This window comes from Arachis stenosperma, chromosome 10, assembly GCF_014773155.1.
Source record: "Arachis stenosperma cultivar V10309 chromosome 10, arast.V10309.gnm1.PFL2, whole genome shotgun sequence".
NCBI lineage: Eukaryota > Viridiplantae > Streptophyta > Magnoliopsida > Fabales > Fabaceae > Arachis > Arachis stenosperma.
In genome coordinates, this window is record NC_080386.1 from 88867823 (window position 1) to 88888997 (window position 21175).

Below are 21175 nucleotides of genomic sequence, written 5' to 3' on the forward strand. Positions count from 1 at the left end.
CTAAATTCAAAAACTAAAAACAAAGATAAAAAAACAAATAAATACCTAAAATTTGTAATTTAAAGGGATAAGTATGATTTTGGTCCCCAACGTAGGGGCTGAAAATTTATTTCGTCCCTTGGCTTTTTCGCTCCAAAATGGTTCCCAAGATTTCAGTTTGTTTTAAAATCATCCTTTTTACCAATTATATTTTTTATTACCAAATTATCCTTTATTAAAAAAATTATAAAATAAAAAATATAAAATAAAAAAAAGAAAGAAAGGGGATACAGAAGCGGGGTGGGAGAGGGGGGGCCGAGAAAGAAAGAAAGGGGGGAGGGGGGCCGAGAAAGGTGGGGGGAGGGTGGAGGGGGAGAGAAGAGGGACGAGCTCACCGCCGCACCGCCACTATCCGCCCACTGCCGCCTCTTCTTCTTCTTCTTCTTCTTCTTCTTCTTCTGCCATACCTGCCGCACCACCGCCCGCCGCAGCCTCCCCTACTTCACCACCGCCAGCGAGCATCCCTGCTTCCCCTCCCTCAATCCCTGTCACAGAAGGAATCAGAGCTTACTACCGTCCGTTCCCCTCCCTCCAGCCCCTTCCTGTCATGCCCAGACCGCCTGTGCTCCACCACTGCCTCCCCCTGTCTCCTCTTTTCTGTTTTCTATTTTCATAATTCAGGTTATCATTTTTTTGATTTTAAATTTTTGTTAGTTGATTTTAGGTTATTGAATTGCTGAAAGTTGCTGCTGAATTGTTATTGTTGTTGTTGAATTAACTTAGATTTGATAGAATTAGCTTAGATTCTGTTAATGGTTAATTATATACAAGATCCATGGTTGTTGTTGTTCTTCTTCTGTATCTGGTTGTTGTTGTTGCTATTCTTCTGCTTCTGGTTGAGCTTGTTGTTATCCATTGTTGCATGTTTTTGTTTCTGTATTTGTGGATCTGCTTCTGCTGCTGTTGGTTAATGTTGAGGAAGAAGATGGGTGTTGAGGAAGAAGAGGGGAGGGAGGGAGGGGTATTTTCGTTCGAATGACGATTTTAAAACAAACTGAAACCTTGGGGACCATTTTGGAGCAAAAAAAAGGTGATGAACGAAATAAATTTTCAGCCTTTACATTGGGGACCAAAATCATACTTATCCCTAATTTAAATTAAATATTTATAATTTTTATAATTAAAAGAGACAAATAAAGTATTTTATTTAAAATAAAATAAAATAAAATAAAACATAAAAATATCTTAAAAATTAAAATATTGTGAGGTCTTCTAAAGCCATTTTATTTCATGTGATTGTCTTAATAATTTTAAAATAATTTAATACACAACTATAACTAGTGGCGAATCCAAAATCTTATAAAAAGAGGTCAAAAGCAAAATATTAAATGTGCCATATTAAAATTAAAAAATTTAATAAAAAATAATTATATATTTTAATATTATTTTTAACTAAATTAATTTTAAAAAATTCATTTATATCAAAATTTTTTTGCATAAATTTATAATTTTTATTCTTATTATAAAAGATATAGCATAAATAATTTAAATTTGTTTCTCCAATTGTAACGACCCAATTTTCAGTAAGTCATGATCATATCAGAAATCAAGTATCACCAACTTGTTCACATGAAACTTTTACTATTTATTATTAAGCCTGTAATCAGGTTAGCCTACTATCGAATTTTTGGAAAGACTATTATAAGAAAACTTGCGAGGACAGCTAATTAAAAATACACAAGCCGGCATTATATATAATCACAACACATAGCATAGACCATACATACGCATACAAGTACTGTCGTGTGTGTATATATATATATATATATATATATATATATCCTGGGTTAGCATACAACCCTTCAGAAATCCTACTAAGTACAAACCAACACTCCGGGCCCTGGTCCGTACAGAAAATTCCTAAGCTAGCACCCGAACTAGCCTAGTCAACTATGTACACCCTACTCTCTCAGTGAGTCTAATCAAAAGTGAGAGATTAACACAAAAACTAGGCTAACACCAAAAAAACTATCAAAAGGCACAAACGTAGCTCCCAGGCCTTAACTCTCATCGTCATAGGAGATCACAACCACATCAGAACACTCCTCAAGATCCTCGTCCTCGTCATCGGAAATCTCTATAATCTCAGGAGGGGTACTGGCACTCGTGCTACTGGTCTGACCGCATTCGCCGGTCCACTAATAGAGACGGTGAGCGGCTCCTCAGAAGATGGCTCGGATGAAGATACTAAGATCTGCTTCAGTGGGATGTCCTCCTCCGGTACAGGCTCTGGAAAATGCTCCTCCATGTGCTCAGGCTCAGGGTCCGCCTGATCCTCAGGCTGATCGGGATGCTGGTGAGGCACCGGCCCATCATGAAATGGGTGAAATGGAGTATTTGGGTGGAGCCACTACAATAAGAACTCATAGGGCATGTCGGGGTTAAACTGTGGAGTGTCAATCGGGTGATGGACGGGATGATCACGTAGAATGTACATACGAGTCCTAATCTCCGCAGCTACTACATAAAACCTATGCTGTACAATATCCTCGTATATATAGGGAGGGTCCATCTCGTAAAATATAACTCTGGTCTCCATCTGAAGGGGAGGAAGAAAAGGGATAAGAATTGGGGGGTTCTTAGTAAGGTCGATGTGGTTAGTTTAGTCAGGGTTACCACAGTTTAAGTAATTCACAATGAAATATGCAAGTGTCACAAAGAAATATCTAGTCACCACCATTCAGAATAACATTAAGGAATGTATAAACACAAGAAGACAATCACAAACAATTTCAGTGTCAAATAAAATACATATGCGCAACAAGGATGATTCATGTCTATTCCTAACGCAGGCCATGAGCTCATGTGTCGGTTGCCTACCCACTCCCGACATTACCCGGGCACGAGTCCCAAATATGGTTTTCCATATGCATACAGTGTGCTTATAAGTTGTACGGCTAGGCTGCATACAGTGTGACTTTAAGTCGTATGGCTAGGCCGCATACAGTGTGACTTTCCAAATCAATAAGCGTACATCTGAAAAATAGTTCTCAGTGTGTGGGCGTCCTCACTTTACATTTGGCACTAAGGCCCAAACAATGTCACATCTGCTCTCCTGTAGCAGTCATTTCATTAATTAATATATTTCTTTAATCTTTGTTCTCTGCACTCCTATGGCAGAGATCCTTTTAGTTAATATATTCTTTAATCTTTATTCTCTGCTCTTCTATGACAGAGATTCCTTTAATTATCTTTCTTTTCTTTACTTTTCGTTATTCCTCTTCTCCTTTGTATCATTTCACAATATAATTTATCTTTGATGAAAATAATTTATTTTAATATAGAGAGTAATTTTGAATAAAAACTCAAAATAGCATTTTTCTTTCAAAACATAGTTTAGAATTATAAACATAACCTCAGTCTTTTTTATAAAAATAAAATGACATCCTTCAAAATAAATTTTTTAAACTAATTTCTTGTCCTCCAACGAGACCAAAAACCTGTTTTATTTTTTATCAAAATATTAATTTAAAATTTTATCCATTCTCGAGCTGACTGAAACACAACCTCATCAAAATATCAATATATCAACAAAATTCAACATGAAATGCAATCAAATCTCAATAACACTCAATCCAAACATCAATTCACTTACCAAATATCATTTAGTCGGTGAAAATTTATCAAAACCCTACCTTCGTACGAAATCGAAATACTCAAAGCTCTGGAGAAGCTTTCTGACCGAGCTGTTGAAAGCTTCAATGTGTATATATATATATATATATATATATATATATATATATATATATATATATATATATATATATATATATATATGAGATTGAAATATGTTTATAAGCCTAGTCTAGACATATATATATATATATGTCTAGACTAGGCTTATAAACATATTTCAATCTCATATATATATATATATATATATATGCGCAATGCATATATAAGCCACGACGTGGCTTTTGTTTCTTTTTATTTCCTAAAAATAATTAATAATATAGTAATAATAATAGTAGTAATAATAATATAGATAATACCGGAATAATAATAATAATAATAATAATAATAATATATAAAGTTAAATGTATATGAGATATTAATATAAATGACATTAGTAATTTAGGAATAAAAGATATTTGATGAAGCGTTAGCAATTTTAAGCTCATCAAAAAATAACAATAATTAATTTTTATTGGTAAAAATCAAACTTGATAATAATAATAATATTAATATTATTATCTAGGTTTCTTTATAATTAGAGCAAGTAAAATAAATAAATAACATAATAATAAAATTATATTACCATTTATTTTATTTCGGGGTTCGAAGTCAACTCGTCAAAATAAAATTAATCGCTTTAAAATATTATTTTAAGAAAAATTCGTATTAGTACAAAAATTAGAGTTGTTACACTAATACTTTTAATATATGTATTTAAAATAAATTAGTAAATATAATATATAAGGTATATTTATATTAATAAATAATTTACTTAATATATACTGATTTTAATATCATAAAAAATAAAATTTTATCTAACTTTATTTTGTGTATATATTTTTTTATTATATTCAATTAAAAATTATTATAAAAATTAAGTACTTTTATATGATAATAAATGGAAGAATTACAAAAAAAAAAATTAGAAAGAACAACAAAAAGATTATTGAATAAAATAAATTTAAAATATATGAAATAGGACTTGAACTCATGTTTGAGGTATAAAATACATCCTTTAACTACTAAACTAGTAGATATATTGTTAAAAGTTTTAAATATTGTATAATATATATTTTAAGTTTCAAAAATTCATGGGCCATAGAATATATTGATCTCCCTAAATTCGCTTCTGACTATTATAACAAATTATTTTTAGAATTTAATTTATTGTACTATCAATATAAAATTATTTTAGTATTGACTTAAATTAATTTGTGTAAGTGTAAAAGTATTGTTTCTCAAAAACTTTTCAAAAATAAAGTATTTATTTAAATACATTTAGATACATATTTTCAAAAAAAGTATTTTTATTAAGAAAAATAAATTATTTATTTTTTAAAAAAACATCAATAACTTATTTTAAAAAAACAATTAAAAAATAATAACAAAAATTTATTTTAATATTTAAGTTTTTTTAAAAAATTTATCCAAATATAAAATAATTTTTTGTATTAAAAATTTATTTTAAAAGAGAAAAAAATAAACATCTTTTTTTAAAAGTCAATTCAAACTAACGTCACATGTACATCTAATTACGTAATGTCACGTTAATATCTTTATATATATTGAATACATGAATTGTCATTTAAAAAAACAGATATAATTAAATAATTATATAAAACATTTTACACTATTCAATATTTCAAAATTAAACCAAAAATACTATTTGTATCTAAAATTATCAACCAAAATCAATCGTTATATAATTTATATGTTTTATAATATGATACATATGATACAGATGAAGTACTCAACGTATCCATGACACGGCCAAATATAACAACGCAGCCAAACCCACCCCTATCAGTGTGTAAAGTGGTTCTAGCACTAATCAAGAACCCAAGTCATCGTCGTTTCTCGCTGATCAATCGCATTTCTCACCACTTTCTTCTCTTCTCAATGTTGCACTTCACTTGGTTCATCACTTTCTTTTCTTTTTAGCGCTTTTAATCTTTTATATATTCTAATTTTACAACAAAAATGTGCCACATATCACTTTCTTATTGCAATTAGAATTAAATCTTTTCTTCCAAAATTAAGAAATTCTCCTCTCCTCCTTATTAATTTTACAACCAAAATGTGCCACATGTCACTCCTTCATTGTAATTGAAATTAAACCTTTTCCTTCAAAATTAAAGAATTATTCCCTCCTCCATACTAATTTTACAATCAAAATGTGCCACATGTTACTCATTCATTGCAATTGAAATCAAATCTTTTCCTCCAAAATTAAAGAGTTCTCCCCTCTTCCATCTTCCTTTTTCTATCTCTCTCATTCCTTCAACCACTCTATCTATTTTATATATCATTATTAATATTAATATCAATGACTTATTACTAATTTGACAATCAAAATGTATAACATGATATTCTTTAATTGCATTAAAATTAAAATTGAAATATCAAATTTGAAATTGAAATATACCTATATTATGTATCATATATTACTATCTAATTTAATAATCAAATGTGTCAAATGACACTCTCTTATTAAAATTGAGCGAAAATATTTTTTTCCAAAATTAATAAACTCCTTTCCTAAATTCTCTCATCTACCTCTCTACCATTTTTACTCTATATATAATTTATATTTTATATTAGTAATTTGACAAATCAAAATATGTTATCCGATATTTTTTTATTATAATTAAAATAAATTTTTTTCTTCCAATATTAACAAACTCTCACTCTCATTTTTCATCTTTATCTTTCTCTCTTTTCTCCCATTCTCTATTTTTTCTACCTTTCTGTTCTATAGAAAACAAAATATAATAATTCAAATAAAAAATATTATTATTATTATATACATATTTTTTTAGTTTTTTATTTAGTTTTAAATTTTCACTGCTTATCTTTTTAATCTATATTTTCATTTTTTTTTCAAATATTTATTACATATAATTTGGAGAGAATATTAATGTTATAATTAAAAGTTAGAATCAAGATTCAATTGTTTTAAAAAAATTAATTTTGAGTTAATTTTATAACTATTGTATAATTTTTTTATACTAATATCTAATTATATTTATATATATAGAGAGAAAAAATATTATTTTTAAATAACAAGTATAAAAATTAATTATTTTTATTTGTGCAACAGACTTAACACCTAATTAAATGTAAAAATATACACGTTAAATTATTTCAAATTTTAGATAACGAATGTTAAATTAATTATTAATAAAAAATTAAATTTTTCATATAAAAATAATAACTAAAAATCTTATTATTTGGTTTTTTATCTATAAATACATTCGTCTTCTTAGCCAGAGACTTTTGTCAACCTACGATTTTTTTTTTCTGTAAAAGTAGTTTGATTTTATAAATCTTTTGTGTCATGCATAATCTATACTGTCAGAACAAAATAAACCGTAATTTTAAAAAATTTATATTCCCATAATGTTATTATGTAACACCCTACTACACCGAGTTTTACGTTTAAGTCGTAGAACAGAGGTAGTGTGGTATTACGGACTTCTAACCAGAAAATATTTACATTTAATAGTGGAAAGATATAATATACTAAGAGTCTTGAAAATGGGTAAAGTAAAATCGCAAAATAAAAAGCGCAACACTCAGAAAATAGAATTACTTGCGTGCTAAGAAACCTAAAGGTTTAAGATATAAATAAGCTAAAGAATGAAAAGAGAGTCAAGAATACATTGAAACTAGCTCCTAACTCAGCCTGCGAAGCCAAGGCTAGCCGGAGAATATTTACATATATATACATAAGTATCCCAAATACCCAAAATACAGAAACAAGTCCCTAACTCTCCGGTAACCTCTATGAGGAACAAAATAATCTAATTTCTTGGAGGGAAAGCTAAGTACATATACATATATATACAAAATGAGAACCCAAAATACAATCCAGGGACTACTCGGCTTCAGAAAATCTAGACGCCTAGCGAGGAGCCTCTCGACCTATATCTGAAAACAACAAGATAATATGGGATGAGAATCGAAGGTTCTCAGCATGGTAAATGTGCCACACATATAATATATAAGGTCCTGGAAATGCCAGAGGCAATCGTAGAGCTCCAACATACAGTTACAAAACTTAAACTCTAGCAGAGGCCATAAAAAGGGGTAGGTGACCTAAGTATACTAAACTTACTTACTTTAAACCTAGCTCCTAACCAATCCACCCTTTCCTCCGCGCCCCCATCATTCAATGATTCAGTAGAGACAAACAACCAAATAAGTTCACGCACAAGTGGAAAGCAAATAGTACAGATAGCTATTATAACGATTAGCATGATTCAGTTAGGCAATCCCAAGTAATGCACATCACACAAACAAACAAGATGCATATGATGCATGCCTGTCCTATTGCTGATGAGGCTCATCTGTCAATTATCCAGCCAACCCGACAAGTCCAAAAACCTTAGATTGTCCCTCGTCGCGCATCCCCATGAGTATATGCATAGATTTCACATTCATTCATCATTTAATCATTCATTCATAAATCACTCAATGAGGGATATCCATTCCTAGGAATTTATACGTGCCCGATCACCCTTACGACGTAGGGCAACAGAGTGTCGAGTTTCAACTTGGAACAAGTGGCAAGCCAGGTTCTGTTACCCAGGGAAACTCGTATCTCAGATATCATCAATTCATAAGTCATTCAATATTCATAATCATTATATAATCATTCATCAAAGCCATGGCATCATAACTTCATTTAACATCCATATCTCCTTCGTATAACTCAGCATTTTGCCTCTTACTTCACCCCCAAGTTACTTTAAATTCCTAACTTTTGTTAATTACTAAGTGTTCCGAGGGTTACCTGAAACTGTAGGTCGATCTCGGACGAGATCTGCGGTGGTGGCCGGAGCTTTCGTGTCCGACTTGTTAGATTTGGTAGAGCTGTTGACCCTTGATCACCGGAGGGTGGTGGTACCTGCAAGAGACTCCGATACTTAAGTTAGCACATGCTTTAGGCAGGTTTTTAGTAGAATCAGAGTATGAGTTATACCTGGGTACTCCAGTGTATTTATAGTAGTGTGGAGTGACCTTTATGGAGATAAGATAGTTATCTTATCTTATCTTTGAGTGAAGTCATCTTATCTTTTTAAGAGAACCGCCTTATCTTTTTAGGCTCTTGCCGCCATTAGATTGGTCTGTGTCCTTTTGTGTGGGCCTACTTTTGGGCCTCTATGGTGATTTGGCCGAGCTCTTTATGAAGAGGTCGGGGAACCTGTCCTGAGGAGGTCGGTCGCTTTGTCTTCAGTCAACCCGGGTTACATAGCTCGACCTTGGATATGAACAGTGCTCCTGCTTGAGCTCGATCTTTCCTTTAAGGTCGTGTCTTTAGACGTCGACCCTTTGAGGAAGTCGAGTTCGAGCATCTTGCTTTAGGTCAATGCCCTGTCGAGGCTCTTTAAATGTGAAGCATTTCTCTTCCCTTTTTAATTGTAGCACGTGTTGCGCTTTTCTTGGAAACGTGCGAGGGTTTTAAAGCCCATTAACTCATCTTTGCCGTTTCCATCCTTCCCTCTTTTACCTTTTATTTTTGAATTTCAAAGTGTCATTTCATAGTTTCTTTCTCTCCTTTCTCTTCGTCTTTTTGCTCGTTTGTGGTGCTTCGTTCTCTTGCCCCCAGGCCTTCTATTGACAGTGATTGTTCAGCGCGTCATTCCCTCATCTTCAAGCAGTTATCATCTTTTCTTCTGCAGGTTGGTTTTTCTTCTTTTTACCTTTCGACAGTCGTTCTTTTCTGTCTGCTTTGACTTAGCCGCGTATTTTTGCTTGAGTCCTTGCTTTTGAATCTTTTTGTGAAAGATTGCATCTTGTGCTTGATCGTTGCTGTGATGTGCGCTTTTCTTGTGGTTATTCCTTCTTTAGGGATTTTTATCTTGTCACTGTTCTTGTCTCTTTTTGTTTCAGTCGATGGTATAGAAAGGTTGTAACTTTGATCTGTTGGTAGAAAAAAGGTTGTAGTTTTTTTGATGATCCGAACTCGTGGGGTTTCATAAAAATCTTCCAATTATTGTGTCAAGAACTAGATATCCGACTTACCCAAACTTTCTTTCTTTATCTTTTTGTTTTGACGAAGTCTGGGGTAGCTAAGAAGAAAGCTTCCTGGATTTCTTTCTGAGCTACCCAGGAAAAGAAAGTGTTCTCCATGTATGACGAGTCCTTTAGGGATTTTAAGAACTACTATTTCAAGGTTCGAGCTGTTGAGGGAGCTCGACCCTTCTTTTTGGACAAAAATAATGAACCCACCTTCCCTTTGTGCTGGCAAAAGAATGTGGTAGTGGCTAGGTATTCTTGGGAAAGTCTGGATAAGGTTGAGCATGCTTTTGTACATATGTTAGAGGAAAATTGGGGAGAGCCTCCCCATCTCGACATGAAAAAGTTTATAGGAGATCCCTCCCTTATTCGGGCTAAATTGGGTAGTTGCCGACTACATTTTAGCTTTTCTTTGTTTGTTTGTTTGTTTTTTTGTCAATTTATCCCTTTCTTACTTGCAACTTGATTTTGAGCTTTCTTTTTCAGAGATGGTGAAGACCACAGAATCCATGAAGGCCTTTAAACGGGCCAAGAAAGCAACAGTTGCTCAGAACATCTCGGCGAGGGCTTCTGGGAAAGGATCTTCTCAAGTTCCTCCTAAGAAGCCGACCTCGGGTACTTCAGGACCGAGGAAGATCATTCCAACTCCCCAAGTTCGTGTGGTTTCCTCTGATCCTCTCCAGCTAACCTCTGGTGCTGCCTCTTCTCCTACTGCTGGTCCTCCTCCTAAAAAACAGAAGACTGTTGATCCTTATGACTTGGATGCCCCTGATTTTGATGCCGTGGGGTTTGTTGATAACCAAATTGCTCCTTATGGCCGACTTCCTATGGATGATGTGTCTATCCTTCACCACCTAGATTTTATCACCAGCAGTAGTTTTTGGATGGCTCATATGGGTGCGGCTTTGTTCCGTACTGTCCAAGATTCTCCAGTTGATGCCAGGGCATCTAGGCCAGTTTCACTGACCTTTTCTTTACTGTTTTAAGGTAGTTTCATGCATTTTCTTAGAGAATAAGGCAAGTTTTGGATGAAAATGCACTCACACCTTGATTCAAGCAACTATTGTGAATTTCACATGATTTCATGAGGATTTTGCAAGACTTGAATGACAAATTGATAATGCATAATCTCATGACTTTGACTAGAGCTTTGATGCACTTTATTTGCTTGATTTCAGGACAAAGGAAGCAAGGAAGAACCACGTTAGTAGCCACATTAACCTAGTTAACGTGACCACTAACGTGGAATGGGAAAGAGCTTGCAACGTTAATGAGAAAAGTGATCGCCAATAATGCTTGCGAAGCCATCATGAGCCCATGTTAATTGCCACGTTAACTAGGTTAACGTGGTAGTTAATATGGAGACAAAGAAAGCTCCAACATTAGTGGTAAACGTGAACACCACTAACGCTCCAAAATTTGGCAATGAGCCACGTTAAGAGTCACGTTAACTTAGTTAACGTGAACTCTAACGTGGAAGAGAAGAACAATGCCAACGTTAGTGATACTCACCTTTGTCACTAACGTTGGATCAAATTAGCATTGCCCACGTTAGTGGTCACGTTAAGACCACTAACGTGAAAGTTAACGTGGAGCTAAGATTGATGAGCCAACATTAGTGACACTCACATTTGTCACTAACGTTGGAGATGGCATTCACTACCACGTTAACTTAGTTAACGTGAGGTCTAACGTGGAGAGTAGGGGCACTTGGAGTGTTAGTGACAAAGGTAAATGTCACTAATGCTCTCGAAGATAAGGCATGCCCACGTTAAGAGCCACGTTAGTTACACTAACGTGAACTCTAACGTGAGGACAAGGGGCACAAGGCAACGTTATTGGGAAAAGTGAGTCTCAATAACGCTTGCGAAGGTTCATAAGGCAATGTTAGTGGTCACGTTAGTGGTCACGTTAGTGCCACTAACGTTGGAGTTAACGTGGGCTATATGGGGTTGGAACGTTAGTGAAAAAGGTGATTGCCACTAATGTCCTCGAACCCACAATGTCACTTAACGTTAACTTCACTAACGCCCATGCCTAATTCATACTTCTCTGCAAGCTGAGCCCACTAAAGATTGTAACTGCTTCAATTCAAGATCTAAGGCCCACATCCAAGACTTGAAGAACTTACTAGAAGATCAAGAGAAGTAGTATATATAGGAGTAATTTTGAACTATAGAGAAGCTTGGCACTTTGGAGAACTACCCTCTGTATATTTACTTTTTTGCACTTTTAGCTAAGAATGTATTCTTTTCTGCCATTTTTCATTTCAAGAGCTATGAACAACTAAACCCCCTTCATTGGGTTAGGGAGCTCTGTTGTAATTTGATGGATCAATTATAGTTTTCATTCTTCTTCTTCTTTCTTCTCTTTTGATTTACTAGAAAGCTTACGATCTTAATTCAATTGGTTAGTTGTCTTGGAAAAGAAACTCTCCATAATTAGATCTCCTCTGAGCCTTGGAAAAAGGATGAGGAGATCATGCTAGAAATGCTTTCTCATGTTGGACCAAATTGGGGTCTGGGCGGATATAGTGACATGTAATCCTCCCAACACTTTGATTTGGAAATACATGTGGTATAATCAGTCACCATACTTCATCTCTTCCCATGAGTAATTAAATTAAGGAATTGTGCAATTGTTCAAGCTTAGAGAGATTGGGTTGCCAAGGAATTGGAATCCAATCACCTAAGATTGCCAAGGAGATCAATAGATGCTTTGATTGAGGAAGAGATGAAAATGAATTTGATCAAGAGAATACAACATCTCCTGAGCCCAATGAATTCCCATTTCTGATCTTACCCATTCTCTTTACTTTCTGTCATTTATTTCCATGCTCATTCCCCCAAATCCCCATCTAAGATTCTGCACTTTATTTTCTACCATTTACTTTTCCACCATTTAATTTTCTGCAATTCTCAAACTACATTCTGTTTAGCTCAACTAGCATACTCTTCTAACTAAAGTTGCTTGACCAATCAATCCTTGTGGGATTCGACCTCACTTTATTGTGAGTTTTTACTTGACGATATTTCGGTATACTTGCCGAAGGGAAATTTGTTGAGAGACAAGTTTTCATGCATCAAGTTTATGGCGCCGTTGCCGGGGATTGATTTTGTATCAACAATGATTAAGTTGGAAGTTCACTAGATTGATCATTTTTCCTTTGTTTGTTTACCTTATTCAGTCATTTATCTCCAGTTCATTTAGTTTCTTTCTTATCTCCTATACCCTCTCTATTTTCTCTCTTTCTTTGTTATTATCTATAATTCTGCTCACTAACCCACTAACTATTTGATAATTTGCACCACTCACACTAACAATCACTCTAACAAGAATAATTTCTTCATTTTATCTCTTGCTGTGTGCCTTGTTAGTTGTATGACAGGGAGAAGAGGGGGAGCTTCAACTTCCTTTGATTCAGAACCTGAAAGGACCCTCCGGAGACTAAGGAGGAAAGCAAGAGGGAAAGGAGTTGTTGGTGCTGAGGAAGAGGAAGAGTACTTTGAAACCAACATGGAGGAGAACTTGGAAAACAATCATGAAGGAGAAGCTCACAACCATGCTAGAGAAGGCCCTGCAAATCATGCTGGGCAAGAGAGGAGAGTTCTAGGCTCTTACATTAATCCAAACCCAGGAAACTGTGGAAGTAGCATCCAAAAGCCCACCATACATGCCAACAACTTTGAATTAAAACCCCAGCTCATCACCCTTGTTCAAAATAATTGCTCATTTGGAGGAAGTGCCCAAGAAGACCCCAATCAACATCTAACCACCTTCTTGAGAATTTGTGACACTGTGAAGTCTAATGGAGTCCACCCGGATGTCTATAGGCTGCTTTTGTTCCCTTTTTCACTCAGGGACAAGGCATCCAAGTGGCTTGAATCCTTCCCAAAGGAGAGCTTAACAAATAGGGAAGATGTGGTGAACAAATTTTTGGCAAGATTTTACCCTCCTCAAAGAATTAACAGGCTAAGAGCTGAGGTGTAAACTTTCAGGCAACAAGATGGTGAGACTCTCTATGAGGCATGGGAGAGGTTCAAGAACTTAACAAGAAGATGCCCACCAGATATATTCAATGAATGGGTTCAACTTCACATTTTCTATAAAGGTCTTTCTTATGAGTCAAAGAAGGCTGTAGACCATTTCTCAGGGGGCTCTCTAAACAAGAAGAAAACCATTGAAGAAGCCATAGATGTTATTGAAACAGTAGCTGAGAATGACTACTTCTATGCCTCTGAAAGAAGCAATACTCGAGGAGTAATGGAGCTGAACCACATGGATGCATTGTTAGCTCAAAATAAGATGATCACCAAGCAGCTAGCAGATCTTACCAAGAAGGTGGAGAAAAACCAAGTTGCAGCAGTCATCACTTCATCACCAGCTCAAGAAGGAGTGAATATAGGAGAAGAAGGTGACTGGGAACAAGCCAACTATGTTGAAAACTCACCTAGACAAATTCATGATCCATACTCCAAAACTTACAACTCTGGATGGAGAAATCACCCCAACTTTGGATGGGGGAATCAACAAGACCAAGGCCAAGACCAGAGACACCACAACCTCAATTCCAACAATAATGCAACTCACCAACATACCTCACAGAGATCCTATTAACACTCACCTAACCACCCTTCTCAACCACCTAATCTCAATCCACCATCACTAACGGAGGATAGACTTTCAAAGATTGAGACTTTACTTGAAGATATATATATAGAGAAGTCCAAGACAATAAGGTATTTAAGGAAGAAGTGCGAGCCAATATCAAAAACCAAGGAGAAAACATCAAGAGACTGGAGTCCCAAGTAGGGTATCTATCTCAACAAATTCCCAAACCCACTGATGGATTTTCAAGCGACACGGAGAAGAATCCAAGAGGAGAAACAAAGAAAGTAAGGTGGGAAGAATGTAAGATGATCACCACAAGTGATGAGAGGAGTGTGGAGGAAGTAGAACACCTCCAAGATAATCCAAAAGGAAATCATGAAGAAAGAAATCATACACCCCAACTCACACTCAAGGAAGAGCTGAAGAAAAGGGAGATACTGAACCCATATGCACCCTTTCCCCAAAGGCTTAAGGGTGGTGTAGCAGGGAGAATGTATTCAAGGTTTCTCGACATGTTTGCATCTCTTGATGTAAATATACCATTCATTGAGGCCCTCCAGTAAATGCCTTCCTACATCAAGTATATAAAGGAGCTACTAGCCAGAAAGAGTTCATTGAAGGGTGGACAAACGATAAAGATGAACAGGGATTGCAGTGCTCTCATTCAAACAGAGCCACCCACAAAGAAGAAGGATCCAGGGAGTTTTCACATTCCCTGTGCTATAGGAGAAATAATGATTGATAAGGGGCTCTGTGACTTGGGAGCAAGTATCAACCTAATGCCTCTATCCCTCATGAAAAAGTTTCAAATCAATGAGCTAACACCCACAGATGTAATCATCAAATTGGCTGACAAAACTCAAAAACAGGCAATAGGAGTGGTTGAGAATGTGTTAGTGAAGGTTGGGAACTACTTCCTCCCCACAGACTTTGTCGTCCTGGAAATGGATGAGAATCCTATTTACCCCATCATTCTGGGAAGGCCATTCTTAGCCACAGCCAGAGCACTCATAGATGTGGAGCGAGGAGAGCTAGTACTGAGAATACATGATGAGCAGCTCACCTTCAATGTTTTTAACACCTCACAAGAAGCAAATTATGATAACAAAAAGTCAGAGGAAAAGCAAACAAAAAAGCTGATGGAAGAGCTAAACAAGGGAGCACAAGCACCACACTTCATGACTCCTATGGTTAACAACCAATGTGATCAGAAGGAGAAACAGCCAAGTGTAATCCAAAAGGAACCAGACCCACCAGAGTCATATGAGATAGGCAACAAAACCATTCTCAAAGAGGAAACCACAAGGAATAAGTTGACATCAAAGGACACAAGAAAAAAGATCCCAAGGGGATGGAAAAACAAGAAAATTCCTACAGAAGATTTCTCGCCAGGAGATGAAGTGGTCTCTACATACTTTCCATCTATGCCACATCACCTCCCCACTATTCCATCTCAGCTGCCTCCAGTATACACCATCAACAAAATCTTATCTTTGGAACATGTGGAACTTCTCAACAAAGCCAATGGAAACATGTTCACTGCAAAGGGGGAATATTTTAAGCACTACCAACCACCTTGACAAGGACCAAACGTCAAGCTAATGACGCTAAAGAAGCGCTTCATGGGTGGCAACCTATGTTCTATACCCTCTCTCTCTTTAATCTCTAATAGTAGTAATAAGGCAAACTTCATGAATTCTAAATCAATTTTGACAAACAATATAAGACCCTCTTACATGCGGCATATAGTACATGATAAGTTTGGTGTTCAAGGCACACCGAGAGGGCTTGAACACACGTCATGATGTGAGATTATTTTCGAATCTTGTTGCACCATATGATCACAAACAAGTTTGGTGTACCAACGTTGCATGCATGGAAAATTTAGTGCTTGATTGATTTGCATTCATGAAAAGCATTTAGTTAATTAAAAACAAAAGAAAAAGATTTTTTTTTTGTAGCTAGCTCACACCTTAAGTCTTCCTACCAAAAATTTCAATTAATCGTTTGTATTCCTTTTAGTCTTATATAGGAAATCAAAAAGGGCATTGATGGTACTTGATAGGACAATCAAGGAAGAGAGATCAGCCACTATACCAAGGAACTTATACACTTGTCTCCAAGGGGAGTATCTTGGAAAGTGTTGCCATGCAACATTGGGAGTTAGGTAGCCTTGGAGACCGAACCAAGACCCTCATAAAAGGGGTGATCCTTGTTCTCATCCAAGGTTAAGCCCCAACCGTCCATCACAAAACAACACTATCAATCCACACCTTTCAAACACCCATCATTCCTCTATATAAATGATCCCCATTTTACAACCTCTCCGTACACACTTCTTGTTCTCATTCATCTCCCTTCATTCTTTCGGACACACATATTTCATCCCCCACCAAAAGTTCCATACACATGTTCCCAGCCATCTTGTGAGTAACAAACACATCAACCATCTTGCATGGCATCATCAAGCTCCAAGAGACAAAGAGGGAAGGAGCCTATGGAGCAACCTCCCTCTGATGCCGGGAGATTTAAGACTGCTTTCCATGAGTTTCAATATGAACAGATCAAAAATAAGAAGATCTTGCCAGAATTGACATTCTAATTCAACGAGGATGAGTGCCCACAGATCAGAGAGAAAATTGCACAGAGGGGTTGGCAAAAGCTCACCAACCTAGAGACAAAGATAAATGCAAACCTCATCAAGGAGTTCTATGCAAATGCGGCCAGAGAAGACAGTACTAGGGCCCCCACCTTCAAAAGTTACGTAAGAGGAACAGAGGTGGACTTTAGTCCCAATGCTATAACAAGGACTCTTCAGCTGAAATCACCACATTTCAATGAACTTAGTTATCAAGCAAGAATAAGCAATACTCCAGATGAAGATGAACTTGAAGAAATTATGAATGATATGTGTGTTATAAGGTCTGATTGGGAAAGATATTCGGACAAGAGGCCGAGGTTCATTAGGAGAGGAGACCTTATCCCAGAAGCCAAGGGATGGTTTGAGCTAGTAAGGAGGTCTATCCTTCCAGCCGCAAACAATTCTGAGGTCAATATTGCTAGAGCCACCATGGTACATTGCTTAGTAAAGGGTGGAAGCATCAATGTGCATGAAATTATAGCTGAAGGGATCTAAGATTCAGCCGAGAAGAATGATCCGGGTGCAAGGCTTTGGTACCCCAGCACCATCCTGAGGCTATGCATGAAAGCTAAGGTAGTGTTCAAAGACAACAATCCACAATGGGTAAATCCTAGGAGGTTAGTCACACTCCAACGCATAAACTATGTGACACCCACTCAACAACAAAGAAGACCTCAGATAGAGAAACGAACTCACCAAGAAGAGCCTCACCAAGAAAAACCTCACAAAGAGGAACCCCAACAAATAGGGCACCAGCAAGAAGAGCAATATGATCCTACCAACATAAATTTGTTCCATATATAAGAAGCCATTGAAGATCTGGGAAGAAGATATACGGAGGGACAAGAATAACAACTGCATGTTCAATCTCAAAGGATGGATCGTTAAGAAGAACTACTCTCTAGTTGGATGGATCAACAAAGAGAGTGGCAGAAACAGCAAATGGAGTTGCAACAGGAGCATTACTCCCAGCTCACCCAAGTCATCAATCAAGTGTTCGAAAGGCAAGAAAGCTAGGACAAACGCCTTCAAGAACTCAACCAATGCTAGATAGCTTAGATGAAAGCCTTCAACGAATTCAGTGTGCTCAATGAAGGAAAGCAACTGCATCGAGAAGAATTTAGCATAAACAATCAGGCCAAGTTAAACTATATGACTGGGCATATGCATAACTTGCACCCTGCCATCCCAAGTTATGAGGCAGTCCACAAGGACTTAACAGAGCAAGAAGAGGGGAAGGTGAAACAGCAAAAGGAAGCATTAAAGAAGAAGATGGAGGATGCTGGTTTCTGGAAAAAGTTGATAGGGAAACACAAAGGGAATGAGGACTCAAGCAATCAAGGAGGATCCCAAGACAAAGGAACATGAGCATTCCAATAAGTGAAAGGTGGTGGAGTTCCTTCCTAGTTCTATCCAATTCACAGCTTTAAATAAGGAAAATCATGTATGAAATAGAACATGTTTCCATGGTAGCTTAAGAGTTTCAATTCTGTTTTTAGAATTTTCATTGCTTAGGTTTATGTTTACTAGTCTAATGTCCTTTCTGCATTTCCACCTCCCTTACTTGTATGCTTGTCCTTTAAGTTAATAAAAAAGAAAATGTTATAAAAAGAACAAGAGTGGAGTTATTTTGTGAAGTGAGTTTTGAATATTTGTGGTAGGGTGATTAGTTAGCTAAGTTGGTTCACCAACAAGGAAAGAAGGCAACTATCTATCCTGAATCCTATGCTTGAAACACATCCTATGAGACTAACTAGATAATAAGATCCTAATAAGAAAAGAGAAAGAGCAATAAAAGTTGGAAAGGAAAGAAACACAATAAGAAACAATGCTAGGCACCAAGGGTTTTAAGATTGAGGCATGTGTCTGTGGTGTTCATGTGCAACGGATATGCTTGGATGAATAAGCTCTTAGGGGTGCATCATCACTTGGTAACTTAGATTAACTAATCTGGGATTATCAGCTGAAAGTCCACTATCAAGAGTGACCTTTGCTACAGAACACTTAGTAACCCAAAGAGGTGCTGGACACCAAGGTCTCAAGAAAGAAAAGTAACAAACCATGTGCCTGTGGTGTGTATATATGCGGGAGAGAGACTTGAGGGAGTAAGTCCTTAGGGGTGTCTTAACACCTAGCACCTTGAACCAACTGGTTCGGGAGTGCTGACTGAAAGCTTATCATAAAGAGTTGCCCTCTTACAGAGCACTTAGCCAAAAGAAGAATGCAATAAATCTTGAAAAAAAGGGGGGAAGGATCAACAATTAAAAAGTCTCAAAGGATGCAATCAAGAGAGTGACCAAGGACTTGATAAAGGCTTGAAACCTAGTAAAGGAAAGAACCTAAGTTGCTATGCATGAAACCCCATAAACCAGGAATTCTACTTCTATATTATTTTCTTGTTCTTTCATCCATTCTTCCTATGTTTCAGTACTTGCTTAGGGACAAGCAAGCTTTAAGTTTGGTGTTATGATGCCAGAACATCTAGGCCAGTTTCACTGACCTTTTCTTTACTGTTTTAAGGTAGTTTCATGTATTTTCTTAGAGAATAAGGCAAGTTTTGGATGAAAATACACTCACACCTTGATTCAAGCAACTATTGTGAATTTCACATGATTTCATGAGGATTTTGCAAGAATTGAATGACAAATTAATAATGCATAATCTCATGACTTTGACTAGAGCTTTGATGCTCTTTATTTGCTTGATTTCAGGACAAAGGAAGCAAGGAAGAACCACATTAGTAGCCACGTTAACCTAGTTAACGTGACCACTAACGTGGAATGGATAAGAGCTTGCAACGTTAATGAGAAAAGTGATCGCCAATAACGCCTACGAAGCCATCATAAGCCCACGTTAATTGACACGTTAACTAGGTTAACGTGGTATTAACGTGGAGACAAAGAAAGCTCCAATGTTAGTGGTAAACGTGAATACCACTAACACTCCAAAATTTGGCAATGAGCCACGTTAAGAGTCACGTTAACTTAGTTAACGTGAACTCTAACGTGGAAGAGAGGAACAATGCCAACGTTAGTGACACTCACCTTTGTCACTAACGTTGGATCAAATTAGCATTGCCCACGTTAGTGGTCACGTTAAGACCACTAACGTGAAAGTTAACGTGGAGCTAAGATTGATGAGCCAACGTTAGTGACACTCACCTTTGTCACTAACGTTGGAGATGGCATTCACTACTGATGCATGGAAAATATGTCTAGTAACAAATCTCCCTTCGGCAAGTGTACCGAATTGTCGTCAAGTAAAAACTCACTATAGAGTGAGGTCGAATCCCATAGAGATTGATTTGATCAAGCAACTTTAATTAGAGGAATGTTTTAGTTGAGCGAACCAGAATTTGACTTGAGAATTGCAGAACATTAAATTGCAGAAAGGTAAATAGCAGAATAAGTAAATGCTAGAAATAAAGAGCTGAATGTAAATGGCAGAAGGTAAATGGCAGAATCTTAAATGGGAATGGGGGATATGCTCATAAAAGTAAATGGCAGAAATTAAAGAAAATGGGTAAGATCAGAAATGGGGAGTTCATTGGGCTTAGGAGATGTTGCATTCTCTGGATCAAATTCATTTTCATCTCTTCCTCAATCAATGCATTCATTGATCTCCTTGGCAATCTTAAATGATCGAATTCCAATTCCTTGGTAATCCAATCTCTCAGATCTTGATCGATAGCCAATTCCTTGGTCAATTGCTCATGAGAAGAGATGAAGTCTAGTCACTGATTATACCACATGCATTCCCAAATCAAGTATTGGTAGGATTATAATCACATATCCGTCCAAACCCAATTTGATCCAGCATGAGAAAGCATTTCTAGTATGATCTCTTCATTCCTCTTCCAAGGTTCCGAAGAGATCCAAATATGAATAGTTTCTTTTCCAAGATAACTACCCAATTGGATGAAGATTGAAAGCTTTCTAATAAAATCAAGAGAAAAGAAAGAAGAAGAATGAAAACTAATATTGATCCATCAAATTGCAGCAGAGCTCCCTAACCCAATGAAAGGGGTTTAGTTGTTCATAGCTCTGAAAATTGAAAACAAAGATGGAGAATACATCATGAAAGTAAAACTAGAAGTTGCAGAGAAAGCCCAAGGCTTCCTAAAGTTCCCACCAACCCCTTTCTAATTCAAAGCTACTCCTATATATACTACTCTTCTGATCTTCTAGT

The 21175-nt window shown here is 36.3% G+C and overlaps 1 non-coding gene across 1 annotated transcript; it reads right to left on the reverse strand.

The window, feature by feature from the left end:
- Positions 1-13704: 13704 nt before the first annotated feature.
- On the reverse strand, positions 13705-13811 carry LOC130959413 (small nucleolar RNA R71). The gene has a single exon (XR_009078494.1). It is a non-coding gene; the product is annotated as a small nucleolar RNA R71 (small nucleolar RNA).
- Positions 13812-21175: the final 7364 nt, after the last annotated feature.